The sequence below is a fragment of the Anabrus simplex genome, chromosome 1 (genome assembly GCF_040414725.1).
Source record: "Anabrus simplex isolate iqAnaSimp1 chromosome 1, ASM4041472v1, whole genome shotgun sequence".
NCBI lineage: Eukaryota > Metazoa > Arthropoda > Insecta > Orthoptera > Tettigoniidae > Anabrus > Anabrus simplex.
Window position 1 is genome coordinate 1332491476 of NC_090265.1, and position 16604 is coordinate 1332508079.

A 16604-nucleotide genomic window follows, 5' to 3' on the forward strand; every position below is an offset into this window, starting at 1 on the left:
TGTTGTAAAACATGCTACGTTCAGCGTAAATTACGGTAGACCTTTACCACAACTTACCACCTGCAGGATGGTTGCCCCATCTACAAGGTAGGCTCGTACTTGGGGTGAAGTGGGTTCCAAAACTAAAACCCTCAGTTTCCATGGGCAGGTTATCGTCAACTTTTAATATCTTTTGTCCTGGAGCCAATTCCTACCCAAATTTTGTCAAATATTGTGTTGTAAAAAACGGAATACAAAAGTGTTATTTAAAAGCCTGTCGGTACAAATTTGTACCATGGCTGTATTTTGAACATCGAGCCCCATATCGAGGTGAAAACAACAGGACATCCTATTATGTTCACAAATAAATGGAATTTCTCGTAAAATGTATTTTTCCTTGAATTTAAAGTTTCTTAGGTAACAAAGGGTTTTAATGGCAGACTGTGCCGAAAGCCTGCAGTGTAATATCTTGGAACTTGAAAATAGGTGCAATGAGTATAGTATGCAAATTAGCCTCTCGAAGACTAAATTGATGTCAGTAGGTAAGAAATTCAACAGAAATGAATGTCAAATTGGTGATACAAAGCTAGAACAGGTCGATAATTTCAAGTATTTAGGTTGTGTGTTCTTCCAGGATGGTAATATAGTAAGTGAGATTGAATGAAGGTGTAGTAAAGCTAATGCAGTGAGCTCGCAGTTGCGATCAACAGTATTCTGTAAGAAGAAAGTCAGCTCCCAGACGAAACTATCTTTACATCGGTCTGTTTTCAGACCAACTTTGCTTCACGGGAGCGAAAGCTGGGTGGACTCAGGATATCTTATTCATAAGTTAGAAGTAACAGACATGAAAGTAGCAAGAATGATTGCTGGTACAAACAGGTGGGAACAATGGCGGGAGGGTACTCATAATGAGGAGATAAAGGCTCATTTAGGAATGAACGCGATGGATGAAGCTGTACGCATAAACCGGCTTCGGTGGTGGGGCCATGTGAGGCGAATGGAGGAGGATAGGTTACTTAGGAGAATAATGGACTCTGCTATGGAGGGTAAGAGAAGTAGAGGGAGACCAAGACGACAATGGTTAGACTCGGTTTCTAACGATTTAAAGATAAGAGGTATAGAACTAAATGAGGCCACAACACTAGTTGCAAATCGAGGATTGTGGCGACGTTTGGTAAATTCACAGAGGCTTGCAGACTGAACGCTGAAAGGCATAACAGTCCATAATGATAACGTATGTATGTATGTGTTTTTGTCCTTGTTCTTTGTGCTTAATCTTTAAACTATTCGGTTGATGCTGTCTACAAGATAGATGAAAGATGTTCAGTTATTCTTTAAATGTTATTTAAATAATTAAATAAATTTTTTTTAAATTTAGTATTGTAAAGGTGGAACATTTGACTGTACCTTTTAAATATATCTACAGATGTGGCGGTAATGCATTTTATTATCATAATGTTCAATTTCGTAAGATTGTTGTCTATTTTTTTATTAATGCATAGTTTTTGTTTGGTGTCTCTGAAATTCGTTATATGGAGACATAAAATTATTATCATCATTATTATGATTATTATTATTATTTGTGAGGTACGTTGGCAAGTAAAACAATAGTATGACTGGATTGATTTTATCACGTTTCAAACCTACTTCTAAAAAAACCCACTATATTGGCCTGAGTTACGAGATATTAAATTATCACTTTGTTAATGATCTCGCCTGCTATATTAATAGCAAAAACTGTGCATATTTCTTAACTGAAGTGAACTTGTTTCCTCATCCCTAGGTGGTGGAGCTCTTTTTAGACAGGTGTCCAGTGGAAGGAAGTTACATGTACCATCTTTACCCTGTTTCAATCTTCCTGCCATTCATAAATCTCTGGCAATACGGTACCAGAAATCAAACTCAGGCTCCCGAGAACGGAAGCTAATTGTGCTAATCATTACGCTGGCGGACATTCTTAACTACAAAACACAGGCACATACACAGGAATGATGCGTGCTTGCAATGCGCGGGTCAAACACGAAACTATTCACCTATTTGTGCGATGCTAGCAGAGCTGCAATAGACCTATGCTACAGAGGCGGTCATTACTTAATTACAAAACACAGATGTACCGCATGACTTCGATGAGAGTTTTCATTGTGGGTAATACGGACAAATCTATTCACAAATTTGTGCAATGTCATCAGAGTTGCAGTAAGGCTTGTACCCGCTTCCAAGCAGAATCGTCTTCTCCGACGAATTACGTTGGTGGGTCTTGTATGCGAGATTTATCTTTTTCATTTTCATTGTCTCGAAAAGCCAGTGGGGGTGTAAAACCGCAGAGGGTCTAACACACAAGTAAATACGGCATTTTGATAAGCTCCTGAAGAGAAATGATGCAGAAGAGAGTGTAGTGGTAAATCAGGGTGATCCAGAAATTGCGAGTGATATTGCAATAGCAGGGTTGGAAATGGCTATTAAACAAATAAAGGGTACAGAGGAAAAAGGGGGAATGTCATATTTCCTACAAACTGAGATAATTCAATATGAAAGTTTCAACCTTTAATACTGTCTACAATAATACATGTACATAAAGTATTATATTATGTAAGGTTAGCCTAATGTATTGGTATTGTACATAGGTAATAGTGAAAATGTAGAATTAAGTTTTAAAATGAAAAAAATGGAAAATGAAGTAAATACACATTTGTCACGAAAATAAAGGGGAATGTCAGTCTTATGAACACATTATCACGGAAATAAAGAGGAATGTCACTTTTAACAAAACCTAACAAATAATATTATTACCCTGTCAATTAATAGTAAATGAAATGGTGTATGGCTTTTAGTGCCACAAGTGTCCGAGGACAAGTTTGGCTCGCCAGATGCAGGTCTTTTGATTTGACACCCATAGGCAACCTGCGCGTCGTGATAAGGATGAAATTATGATGGAGACGACACATACACTCAGCCACCTTCCCAGCGAAATTGACCGATTAAGGTTAAAATTCCCGACCCTGCCGGGAATCGAACCCGAGACCCTTGTGACCAAAGGCCAGCATGCTAACCATTCAACCATGGAGCCAGAATTAATAGTGGGGAAATGTATCAAAGAAGGATCTTCCTTCTGGACCACAAACTGATCTAAGGACCTGCAGATCAGAAAATTTTGCTGCAGAGATGAGATGTAAATCTGAAATAGAAATAAATTACAAATTTAAAATCTCATAATTCCCAGCATGTTTGCGAATGTAGAGAAACTTCTTGTACACTAACTCTTGTACTTACATTCATAAGATGACTCTGGAAGAGCGAACTCACTGACTGGTGTTTCTGGGAAGCGTGGAGTTGATTTTGGAGCATTTACAACAGGTCTTTCCCAATGGCCATTGAAACTGTCTCTGTATTCCATGAACAGTGGATGCTCAATGGAGATGATAAGTTCCCTTATATGTCTAGTTTTAAAAGGGAAAACATTTCTGTACAAGGGAGTCAAAAACGGAATCCACTGACGAATCATTGGTTGATCAACTTTGATTACATGAAAAGGGAAGGGCTTATTTCTGGCACTCCTAAAATGATCGACCCAGTCTTCTGGCATTTCAGCTGCAAATTTCTGATTAATGTTTCTATCGCACTCTAAGTACGAGTGCCCATGAATTGGAAATACTATTTTCACAGAATCGAGGCATTTGGTATGATGTACTACAAGGTGGAGAAATCTGAAAACAGTCCAGTTCTTGTTCTGACCACATGCAGAATCACAGAAGATTGTGAAGTGGTTTATCTCGTCACCAAGTTCACAAAATATAAAATAATCTAACATAGAACACACTTCATCTGATGCTTTATGTGCAACTGTCTCTGGGTATGTATAGAATACCGAGTGTCCACTAGATAAAACATATATATTGAAGGAGAACAGTGAGATCTGTCTACGGTAATATTCATCATTACTGGATAAATTAGGTACGCATAAATTCTTTTGGAAATCCATCGCTTCTTCTTTCCTATGATAATCTTTCTTGGAAGTGAGCCTCGCAAGTTGTTTATGTGTATAAAACTGTTCAGCTCTTTTAAGATGCAATTTGTTTTGAATGCCTAAGTGATATAATTGAACTTCAATTTCCTTACGCTCTGCACAATCTTTGTTAAGTGATTCTATTTTTGACATTCTAATTTTAACCTCAGCTGCATAAGTGACGCATGTTTTACTGCACGTATCCGTGCGAGGACATCCAAAACTTATGTTAAATTTTTTACAGAATATTTCCGGTAGGTTTCATATGACACAGGACTATTGGGATTCTTCTCCATAACTCAACTCGGCGTCATGTAAAAGAGTACTGCCGCATACCAAGCTGACATTCCCCTTTTGTTTCTTGTTCTGTGGTGACATTCCCCTATCATCAATTGTCCGTGTATTCTAAAACTTGTTATATTTCCGTGAGTGTTCCCTTTACTTGGTTGGACATTGTCTTAAACTATTCTCCTGACCATAAAGTATATATGGATAGTGTTATATTATTTTTTGTTTTACAATGACATTCCCCCTTTTTCCTGTGTACCCTTCATCAAATGGAAACAGGAAAAGTAGCAGGGATGGATGAAATACAAAGGGCACTAGGATAGTTTTGCAATAAGCAAAAACGGTTGGCTGGACACCCCGGTTATGGTGAGGGATGAAAAGAGGAGTGAAAATCGGTCTAGAAGACAGCAAGGCGCAACCTTCAAACCAGTTGTTACCAAGCAGTGGGACTGAAAGCTAGTTAAGATGTCAGTGTGGTCTAAAGGTGAATATCGCGCAATTATCCGCTACAATTTTGCTCGTGGATTAACTGTTGACCAGTGCCTGGAGGAAATGACTCCTGTGCTGGGGAAAGATTGTCCAAATCGGACAAGAATTTTCCGCTGGTACAAAGAGTTCCAGAGGGGAAATTTTGGGGTTGAAGACGATCCTCGTTCTGGTCGACCGTCTGAATGAGTGATGTAGGAAAACAATGACGCTGTGAGGAAAATGTTGCAGCAAGAGAGGCAGTTGACATATTGGCAGGTAAGAGAGACCCTCCACATCCCTGCACCAGCTATTCATTCAATTCTACACGACCATCTCCATGTTAGAAAGGTTTGTTCCCTTTGGGTACCCCATTCACTTCCAGAGGAACAAAGGGCACATCGAGAGAAATGGTGCCAAAAAATGCTAAAACAGTTTGAAAATGGGAAATCGCATAACGTCAATAGCATCGTTACAGGTGACGAAACTTGGCTTTATTATTATGATGTCCCAACAAAATCCCAGAACAAGGTGTGGCTGTTTGAAGATGAGGGTACTCCTGGGACTGTGTGAAAGTCAAGGTCAGTGAAGAAAAGGATGATTGCAGTATTCTTCACTAAATGGGGCATCCTGACTCGGGTTGTGCTAGAAACACAAAAGACAGTTATCGCGAAGTGGTACAGTGAGACTTGTCTACCTCTGGTCATCCAGGCTCTCAAGCAGCTCCGTCCAAGGTCACGGCTTAATGCTTGGCTCTTGCATCACGACAATGCTCCAGCACATCGTGCTAATGTAACAATGGATTTTCTTGCGAGATCAGGGTTAACTGTGCTTGATTACCCTCCATACAGTCCTGATCTTGCCCCATGTGACTTTGCACTCTTCCCAGAAGTGAAAATGAAGCTGAAAGGGCGGCGTTTTGCATCCGATGAGGAGCTTCTGGCAGCATGGGATCAAGAGTGTGAAAATGTAACCGAAGAAATGTGGCAGAATTGGTTCAGTGACTGGTTTCGACGTATGGAGAAGTTTATTGAGTGTGATGGAAATTATTTTGAAAAAGTCTAAAGCGTTCACTCGCATTGCAAAACTTTCCTAGTGCCCTCTGTATGTGTAGAAATGATTTAGGCAGCAGGACCTATGTCTACATTAGTTATATAGGCCGCTAATGTGTACATGGATGAAAAAGTAAGTACATAATGACTGGTGTAAAGGTGTAATAATACCAGTATTTAAGAAGGGTGACAGGAAGGTATGTGACAATTATCAAGTAATTACACTGTTGTCTGAAGTAGCCAAAATGTTGGAGAGAATAATAGAAACGAGGATGAGAGGAAGGATGGAAAGAAATTTACAAGAAGAGCAATATGGATTTTGATAGGGCAGATCAATGATAGGCCCTATATTTACCATGAGATTACTTATGCAAAAACAGTAGGAATATGTTGATGATCTGGTGATGGTATTCCTTGACCTAGAGAAGGCATACGATAGTGTTAATAGACGAAAGGTCTGGGAAACCCTGGAAAGAAAAGGATGTGGATGACAATCATGGGAACTAGTGAAAGCAATGTATAAGAACAGTTTCAGTTGAGTCCTGACTCCAGTGGGGAGGAAAGATTGGTTTAAAAACCAAACTGGACTAAGACAGGGAAGTGTATTGTCTCCACTTATAATTATAATGATTATGGATGAAATTCTAAAGGAAACAAAGACAACATATAGAGGGGATACAAAAGTATCATTATTTGCAGATGACATAGTAATCTGGGGTGTCAACAATACAGAAGTGAAAATCAAACTAGAGGCTTTAAGTGACAATATTGAGAAATATGGTATGAAAATCAGTGTGCAGAAGAGCAAAACAGTACTGATAATAGGAGAAGAAAGAGAAGGAAAAGGAATTGTTAGTATCAGGGGGCAAAACCTTGAGGTTGTTGAATACTTCAAGTATTTGTGAAGTGAAATAATGCAAGATGGAAGGTTAGATAAGGAGATCAACAGAAGGGTACAGGGGAGAAATATGTTCCATCAGAATATAAGGAACTTGGTGTGGAACAAGGAAGTTCCTTTGAAATGTAAAGAGATAGTGTACAAAACGTACTACACCCCTACGTTAACGTACACATCAGAGACTTGGCAAGAAATGAGAGTAATATTCAGGCCAGTGAGATAAAGTTCCTGAGGAGTATGGTAGGGAAGAGAGGGAGAGACAGAATAAAAAATGTTGATGACAGAAAAGAGATAGGGGTAGAAAAACTGAGTGATGGAACGGAGAAGCATAAACGGAGATAGTTAGAGTGTGTTATGAGGATAGAGGAGGGAAGGATACCCAAACAAGTGTTGGAGGCTAAGATAGACGGAAAGAGGGCAAGAGGGTGGCAAGAGCAAGATGGAGAGACTCTGTCAAGAACAGTATAAGGAAAAGAAGACTGGACCGGAATATAAATACTGGAGTGGAGTGGTGGTAGAAAGAGAGGCAATGGTGGAGAAGTGCCATCAATACCCCAACTTGGCAGGAGCTGGGCAAGGGGAAACAAAAATGATGACAACATACCATTATCAAAAAGACAATCTACACAAAGAAATAAGCACTATTAGAAATACATCAAACCAAAAATGGCTTCAACAAAGATTTTATTAACAAGGTAAAATCTAAAATCAAAAATAAACCTAAATCTAAATCAGTCAAGAAATCAAATATTTAAAAAAAAATCTTTATCTTCCACCACATAACTAAAGAGTTCAAAAAAACACAAAGTTAAAATAGCATTTAAAACTACCGATAATAATAACCAACTTTTTCCTAATTATAATACGATCTATTTGGCTAATAAATTTCATGACCAAGGAACATACAGACGGCAATGTAAACAATGCAAAGCAAGTTATGTGGGACAGGCAGAAAGAAACTTTACTACACGCTATGCCGAACACATCAATGCCATCAAACACAATAGATTCTCAGCTATGGGCCAGCATATGATAGACCTTAAACACAATTTTAACAAGATAAAACAAGATTTATACATCACCAAAAAAAATTCAAAAAGACACTGCTCAAAATTTCTGAGGAATTCTTCATACAAGTTGATCAGTATAGCAATCCAAATTAAATCTAAATTAGTTAACTAAAAAATCAATTTTTTTTTATGTCATTACTCCATTAATTGCCAAAGCACTTCTCAAAACGTTCTCCAACTACATAACATATATAAACCCCCACCACGAGTACAAACTCTGTCTCCAAGCTTGCCCACCACGCCTTCCCCTCTCCTCACTCAAGGCCACTCACCTCACAACAAATATCACACAGATAACAGCAGACAACATGAATCTAATGTAGTACTAAGAAGATCTACACAAACGAGAGGGAGCAAGTACACTATTTAGCACACCTGTCACACCTATAGTCTTGCATAGTCCAGTTTCTTATACAAATTCTCTATATTTACAGACATCCAGTACATCCAAGTTAGTCATACACAAATGATTCAACAACACTACATGTTCCATTCAACTAAATTTAAATAGCACTAGAAATATGTTCCCCTCCTAGATATCAACTGTTTTTTGAAGCGACACTCATTATACACTGATGTGAATCATTTGTCAACACCTATAAAATAATGTACTAGCACATTTGATTTTTATCTTTTTAATACATGGACAACATGAACTTTACGTGGTCATCATCATAAGTGACCTACACTGCAAGAGTTCAAGTGTGTACAAAATCATTTTAAATATCATTAACACAAGCACAGACTCATTTTACCATGTTCTAATGTAACAAACTGATTTTAAGTGTATACGTTGATAACCCATGGAGGTTTTCTTACCTGTTCCCCTATCAGGCGTGTTCCAGCTGGCGGATAGGGGGCCCTCCGGACTTCTCTGGAAGGTCTCAGGGAAATAAAATACCCTCTCGCGGACCAAAAACAGGTATTGCCAGAAAACATCTTGAGGCATTGTGATTGTTACTAGCCCAAGTCAAGGCCTGGAAGTGCAGGCCTCGCCCACATAGGCTAGAGAGGTATCCATGGTTCCTCCACATGGGTGATACGGTAGTTCAGGTGAAGCGGGGTTGGTGATTGAGGTGAAAGCTCACTGCAGGGTGCTGGAACCAACACACCACTTTGCTCTACGTAGCCTGAATGAGCCGTAGGTTGGGAAAGGGGCGATCCCAACCTAGGGGGAAGGTCATGGTTGTGAACTCATTCATGATAATGCCAAGTGGAGACCACGTGAGTAGGCCTACTGAAGGGGCTACAAACCTGGCTAGGTTCGGGCCAGGGGCAGACAGCTGGATGGACGACTGAGGGGCGTGGTCTCTGCTACGGAGAGCCTGAGTTGCGAGAGGAGAATGACTGGCTGTATGCGCCACCACGGACGGTGAGAACGTCGCTCAGGACCTCAGAAGGGGCAAAAACACTATGATTGATTGAAATAGGGATGCTTATAAAGAACCAATTTCAAAAACTTCGACATCAAGGGAAGCCATGGAAGCTCCAGTAGAGCAGATCTGGGAGCAAGCCCAAGATGAAAAAATGGAGACAGAAGTCCCAATTGGACAGGCTGTCACCGACTCAAAACAAGAAATGGTAAAAGAAGCTCTAGTAGAGCAGACTACTACCACAAGCAAACCAGGAATGTCCATAGAGACAGAACCGAAGATTTCTGTATCGAAAATCAACCGATTTCATATCGACAGACCACCTTGCAAAAGTGCATATCACAAGGAAAGGTAGAGAGCGAGGAAGGAAGCCAAAATAGCAGCTAGAACTTGGACAGAGAAGAAGCCAAAGAACAAGCGGATCTGCAAGAGGCTATCCCTACGACAATGTGCAAAAGGCCAAGGTCGGGGGATAATATGCCATCACGTCCTTTTCGGAAAGACTAACTTCAATCAAGGTATCAATAACACCTAAAACCTTTCCAGATGGGAAACTGAAGGAGAAACACATGAAGCAACTTTCAACTGCTTTGATAGCGCAAATGAAACAGCTGCCGGACGGATGCCTTCCAAGCTTCCTCGAGTCTCCAAGCTGGAAAGTGGAGCAATGGTACTGATCTGTGCAAATCCAGAAACTAAAAGCTGACTGGAAGAGACAGTGGCCAATTGCAACCCTTGGAAAGGGGAGAATTTGGAAGTGGCAGAAGCCAAGAAGGTGCTGAATACTACAAAGGTCATCACCAAATTTTCTCCTCCATTTGACAAGATGGAGGTTGATGATGTGCTTGTCAGGATACATAAGCATGACACCAAACTTCCGACAAAAGAGTGGAGAGTGCTGAATGCAACAACTACTGATGACATAGGAAGGACAATTGTTTTGGAACTTAATGAAAGAGATTTTGAAGAGTTCAAGAAGAGAGGCCTTAAGCCCAAGCCTGGACTTGGGCAGAACAAATTTCAAGTAATTAAGTGGGGGAAAAAAACCCTAGCATTGCCAAACTGGAAGTTCTACAGGCCAACCTATAACTTAAAAAATCAGCTGTGGCCAAATTTGTAAGGAAGTTCAAGTCCGAGGCTATCGATGTGGCTCTTATACAAGAGCCATGAGTAGTTAAGGGCAGAGTAGCAAGACTGGCGGAATCTGGAGGTAAGCTAATGTACGATACTACATCAAAAATGCCTAGAACATGTTTACATGTGAGCAGGAAACTAAAATGCCTCCTGTTGCAGGAACATTGTTCAAAGGACTTAGTGACGGCCAAGATAAAACTTGGAAACTGGAAAGGTTCCGGAGAAATAACCATAGGCTCTACATTCCTCCCATTTGACTCAACTAATCTGCCCCCATAAGACGACGTTGAGAACCTAATTTGCAACGCAAAGAGGAAAGGCGAACGCCTAGTCCTTGGAGCAGATGCAAATTCACACCACACATATTGGGGCAGCACGAACTGCAATGCAAGAGGTGAGCCTGTACTAGAGTTTATTACTGGAACTGAGTTGACGATACTAAACCGAGGAAACAAGCCTATATTTATAAATAAAAATCGTAGGGAGGTAATAGACATTACACTAAGCACTATGCATATTGCAAATTTTTTTTAAAGACTGGAAGGTGCTGGAGGAACCATCATTGGCAGACCATCAGCACATCCAATTTGCAATAGATGTGAGACTATGTAGGACTGAGATGTACAGAGACCCAAAAAAGACTAACTGGGATAGATACAGAGAAGTTCTAGGGAAGGCTGTACAAAAAATTCCAACTAATGTGAGAGGACAGAAAGAATTGGATGAGACTAGAGAGGCCATTATAGACTCATTCCATGGCAACTGTCCTCTCAAAGAAAAGAAATACACCAAAAAAGTAAGGTGGCGGAACAACAAACTATCCAAAATGAAAAAAGATGTTAGGATGTTGTATAGAATATCATCTAGAAATAGCATGTGGGACGTATATAATAGGAAACTCAATGAGTATAACATAGAGATACGGAAAGCAAAAAGAAAATCTTGGAGGCTGTTCTGTGAGAAAGTGGAATCACACACTGAAACAGCAAGGCCCCAAAAGGTTCTTAAAGCAACCCATATAAATCAGGTGGGGACACTGGAGAAACTAGATGGGTCGTTTACTCAGGCAGGGAAGGACATGCTGCAGATGCTAATGGCGTGTCACTTTCCTGAGGCTGAGGAGATGACAGAAGAAGAAACGGTTGGAACAGAGACCGGAGCTCGAAGAGCAGACTGGAACTGTGCCAACAGAACAATAAAACACAACTAAGTAAAATGGGCAATCGACACGTTTCACCCTATAAAGGCTCCGGGGCCAAATGAGATACTTCCGATACTCCTACAGGAAGGATGGGAGATACTCGCAAATGCCCTGATGGACCTTTTCAGAGCTAGTCTAGCTTTAGGGTACATGGCAAAATCATGGTCTGAAGCTAAATCAGTATTCATACCCAAGCCTAGAAGGTTAGACTATGCCCAAGCCAAAGCATACAGATCATTAAACTCCTTCATGCTGAAAGCAATGGAGAAAATTTTGGATAAATATATCAGAAGAACGGTGCAACTGAACTCAACGTTACATGAAAATGAGTTTGCATATAGACCTCGCAGATCTACTGAAGTAGCACTCCACCAGTTGGTTTGTAAACTAGAGGAAAGCTTAAAATATAAAGAAATTGCAATAGCGTCATTTCTAGATATGGAAGGAGCCTTCTGCAGTACAACTTCTGACTATGATCAAAGCATTTGAAAAGAGCAAGGTGAGTAAAACTGCCGTCAAATGGATTAAATCCATGTTAGACGGAATGAAGATAAAATCAACCCTGTTTGAAGAAACGCTGACGGTTAGAGCCACCCGAGGCTGTGCTCAGGGAGGAGTTCTTTTGCCTCTGCTGTGGAATCTCATGGTGAACAAAATCATAGCTATGCTCAACAAAAAATGTTTCTATACACAAGGATACGCTGACAACCTAGTGATTGTGGTATGACGTAAAGTGATGAGTGTCATCCAGGACCTCATGCAGATCACTCAACCTTGTGGAGAACTGGTGTCAGGAAGAACAACTATCAGTCAACCCGAACACGATAACTCTGGTCCCTTTTACAAGAAGGAGAAAATTAGAAGGAAAGAGATCATTGAAGCTCTTTGGGTTTGGATCTTAAACAGTGGCAAACTGAGATCAATAGCTGCAGTTGCTTAAATGTGGCCAGTATCCAGTAATCGGGAGATAGAGAGTTCGAGCCCCACGGTCGGCAGCCCTGAAGATGGTTTTCTGTGGTTTCCCATTTTCACACCAGGCAAATGCCAGGGCTGTACCTTAATTAAGGCCACGGCTGCTTCCTTCCAAATTCCTAGGCCTTTCCTATCCCATCGTCGCCATAAGAACTATCTGTCAGCGTGACGTAAAGCAAATAGAAAAATAAAATAGTGGCAAGACTGCTGTGGAGACGCTATGCAATAGAATCCAATATTGTCGCTGATAGCACACGTTGGTTACATACCTACCTTACCTCAGAGCAAATGGACTCGCCCTTCCCACATCACCTGCGTGTGCACAAGCGAGAGAAACACAGTCCCTTGTGAGCTAGCGGTCTAGCATAATGCTGTCACTATGTTTTCCAAACAGGAACAACAGAGTTGGATCAAAATTGTATGTGCCAGAGGTCAAACAGCACGACAGTGTCATCAAGGTCTTCAAGAGGCTTGCTGGGAATCTGCATTGCCTTACAGAACAGTGGCACGTTGGGTAAAAGCCTTCAACGATGGTCAGCAAATTGTAGTGGACATTCATCGGGCAGGTCATCCTACGAGCGTCAGTGAAGAAGTGCATGCTCTTACTGTGTTACTGGACAGTGATCAAAACCAGACGATATGTGAGCTCGCCAAAGAAACCAGATTAGTGGACAGGACTGTGCTTCACATCCTGCAGGGACACCTGGGCATGCGAAAAATTGCATCACGATGGGTTCCGCATGATTTGACGGAAAAGCACAAATGGTTGCGTTACAACGCTGCTAAGACGCACTTCGATTTCATTCCGGAGATGAAGGAACCACTTCGTGGCATTCACTTCCGAACTGTTGCAGAGATTTGACAGGCAGTACTGTAGACCGCTCCATTCGCACCGTCAACAGAACAGGCTCTGCTAAAGGTATACTACGACTTCCACATCGCTGGCAATGGGTTATACACAATGCTGGTGACTACATTGAAGGACAGTAACGGTTGCTTACATGTAACTCTTTTGTATCTGTTGTAAATAAATAGTTGCTTAAGTTCCAACCTTCGTATACATGGAAGAACAGGCACTGCACCTAGGTGTAGTGTTAGATAAAAATCTAACCTGGAATCCACATATAGAAAGGAACATAACCAGAGCCAAGAACTTGCTGTATGCATGTAAAAGAGCCAATGGAAAGACATGGGGCCTAAGACCATCAATGGTAAGTGGATATACACAATCCGTCTTACTAATAAATGGTGTATAACATTTATACAAGGTTTATACACCGTTTATGTGAAATTCATTACTAATAAACCACGTATAAGCTTCCTGTGTATACATCTGGTATAGTTATTCATTGAATTGCTTATACAGACCAGGACCCTTGTATAAGCGCTGTATAGCAGCGAGTAGCGGAAAAAGAAACGAGTGAGCAGTATATTTTCGTGATATTTATTGTTTACAGTAATATAATCGTGGTGAAATATTCGATTTATCCACATAACATTGAACACACATTGAAAGAATGGGCGATAGCGTTGATGATCTTCACGGTATTTTAAACATAGAAGACATACTCCATTCAGAGGTTATGGAGGCTAGACATCTTCGTAAAGTAAAACACTTTAAAGAGACGGAATGACAATGAATGACTATAAAAGAAATTATGGTTGGGCGTATTTTTGTGTAATAATGTGTTACTGCTTAATAGACTTTTGAAATTGCGAGTTTATTATACATTATCTGCCTCTACAAAGATCTTTCTCAAATTTGAGTATAAAAAGGGACATATTCCTTGACATAAAAAATGGTATAACTTGAAAACCGTACGTAATATGATTTCCATACTTTGTAGTTGAATACGCAGAAATATGATGTATAAATGCCTAATAAAAACTTTTTTGATCAAACCTTTCTTTTAAGCTACAAAACAGTTTTTCCTTTCTCCTGAAAAGTAAGGATTTTGGAATGTGTACCGTACACTTTTTAACTCGCCGATTCAATTACAATTGCTTACGTTTTCCGTACTATCCCAGACAGGAGCTATTGATCTTTACTTAAGCTTTTCCATTTCTTTTTTGGTGTTCATTACACAAGCAAGCTGAAGAAATATTGATATTAATATAAGCCAATTTCTAGCTGTTTCACTTTGTGCTGCCACTGCCTTTTCGATATGCCGTGCTACTGCGCAACTTTCCGGAAAGTTTTGCTCATAGATAACCAGCAAAAGCGATCATAAAGGCGGTGAACATGCAAGAAACGCCAGTGAACTGCAGGAAGATATTCCTACGCCCTGGAACGAGTGTATATGTGCTGTACAGTAATACAATGCGTATACCACGTTTATTAGTAAGAAAAATATACAACGCTTATACAGGGTTTATTCACTGTATAACTATACGAGTGTTAAACAACTGTATAAGGACTTTTTATTAGTAAGACGGAATGAACATTAGACCGTTTTCCTATGCTGCAATCATCTGGTGGCAGAAAGTAAGTCAAGGAAAAGTCGGCAGTAGATTGGATACCCTACAGAGAATGGCATGCATAGCCATAATTGGGGCTATGAGAACTACGCCGACAGAAGCCTTGAATACTCTACTAGACCTCCCATCACTATGCAGTTTCATAAAAGGACAGGCTAGAATGAGTTTGTATAGACTGGCACAATCAGAGTGCTGGAATGCACAAAGACCCAATCTAGGACACTGTAAAATTAACAGAGTAATAACAGAGGAAGTTCTACACATGCCTTCTGATCATATGATACAAAGGTACAACTTTGAAAAACTGTTTGAGACCCAGATAATAAAAAAAAAAGACTGGGATATCAACAAAAGGAACACTGATGGCTCAAAGACTGTGGATGGCACAGGAGGAGGGATCAACGAGGGGAAGACCTGAGATATCAATCCAGATGAGCCTGGGCAGACACACTACAATCTTTCAAGCTGAAATGATAGCTATCACTACAAGTCTTAAAGAAAATCTGAAAATGAGCTATAGGAATAAGAACATCTTCATTTTTACGCACAGCCAAGTGGCCATTAAGGCACTAGAGGCAGTCAGAATAATATCCAGAATTGTCTGGTATTGCCACTCACTTCTCCTGAAGCTCTCAAAGTACAACACTATCAACATAATATGGGTACCAGGGCATGCAGGTATAGAAGGAAATGAAAAAGCAGATAAACTGGCCAGGAAAGGGGCAGGAACACATTTTGTAGGCCCAGAACCTGTATGCGGGATTTCCTATGGACAAGCCCAACACTACATAGGAAAATGGGTACAAAAGAAACAAATGGAAAACTGGAAAAATACTCCAGGATGCAGGCTTGCAAAGGAACTGATGAAAGAACCAAACAAGAAGCATACTGAAGAACTGTTGAAACTCAGCAGAGAAAATAAAATGGGTTGTAAGACTGTTGACAAGACACTGCCATCTGAAAAAAACACCTACGTATAATTGGAGTAATAAGAGGCAACATCTGTAGGAAATGCAATGAAGCAGAGGAATCAGCTGAACATGTACTTTTTGAAGGTGAGGCACTGGGTAGAATCAGACTCTCCACTCTAGGACTACCAGATGAAGAGAGAGAAAAATCAAAGACGACCCAATAAGAACAACCTGCAGCTTCGTGAAGGGAGCAGGTATATCTAGATGGGAATGAAGGAAAAACATGGTAGCAAAAGATCTTAGAGGTCGACGCTAATTAGGAACTAATATTTAGAGGCCCCATGAAGAAAAGTAGAAGAAGAAGATACGTTGATAAACATTTTAATGCTTGGGCTATCTGGTTTTTAAGATATTCATGGCAATATGGCTGAGGATGGCCCCATGCAGGACCGAAACTAGTACCGTTATATAATAGTATTGTGTACCAAGTGTATTTTGTATTGATCAGGAGGAACATTTACCAATCTTATATTTACTTACAGACACCATCAATACAGAACATGAAGCTTGTATGTTACAAAATCCTGATACAGGGTCGAGGATGAGGTGAGATTAAATTTATGGCACACTTTTACAGCCAGATGCCATTCCTGACACCAACATCATTCGAGCTAATGAAGAAATAAATGAGGTTGAATGAAATTGGGCAAGGAGGAGGAAAGAATCGGCTGTGGGAGTACGAACTGTCCCAGCATTTGCCTGGAAGTGATAATGGGAAAT

The 16604-nt window shown here is 40.3% G+C and overlaps 1 protein-coding gene across 2 annotated transcripts in view; it reads right to left on the reverse strand.

Annotated features, from left to right (window-relative positions):
• Positions 1-16604, reverse strand: part of LOC136858315 (probable Rho GTPase-activating protein CG5521) — a 709838-nt gene that overhangs the window by 393935 nt on the left and 299299 nt on the right. The window lies entirely within an intron of this gene.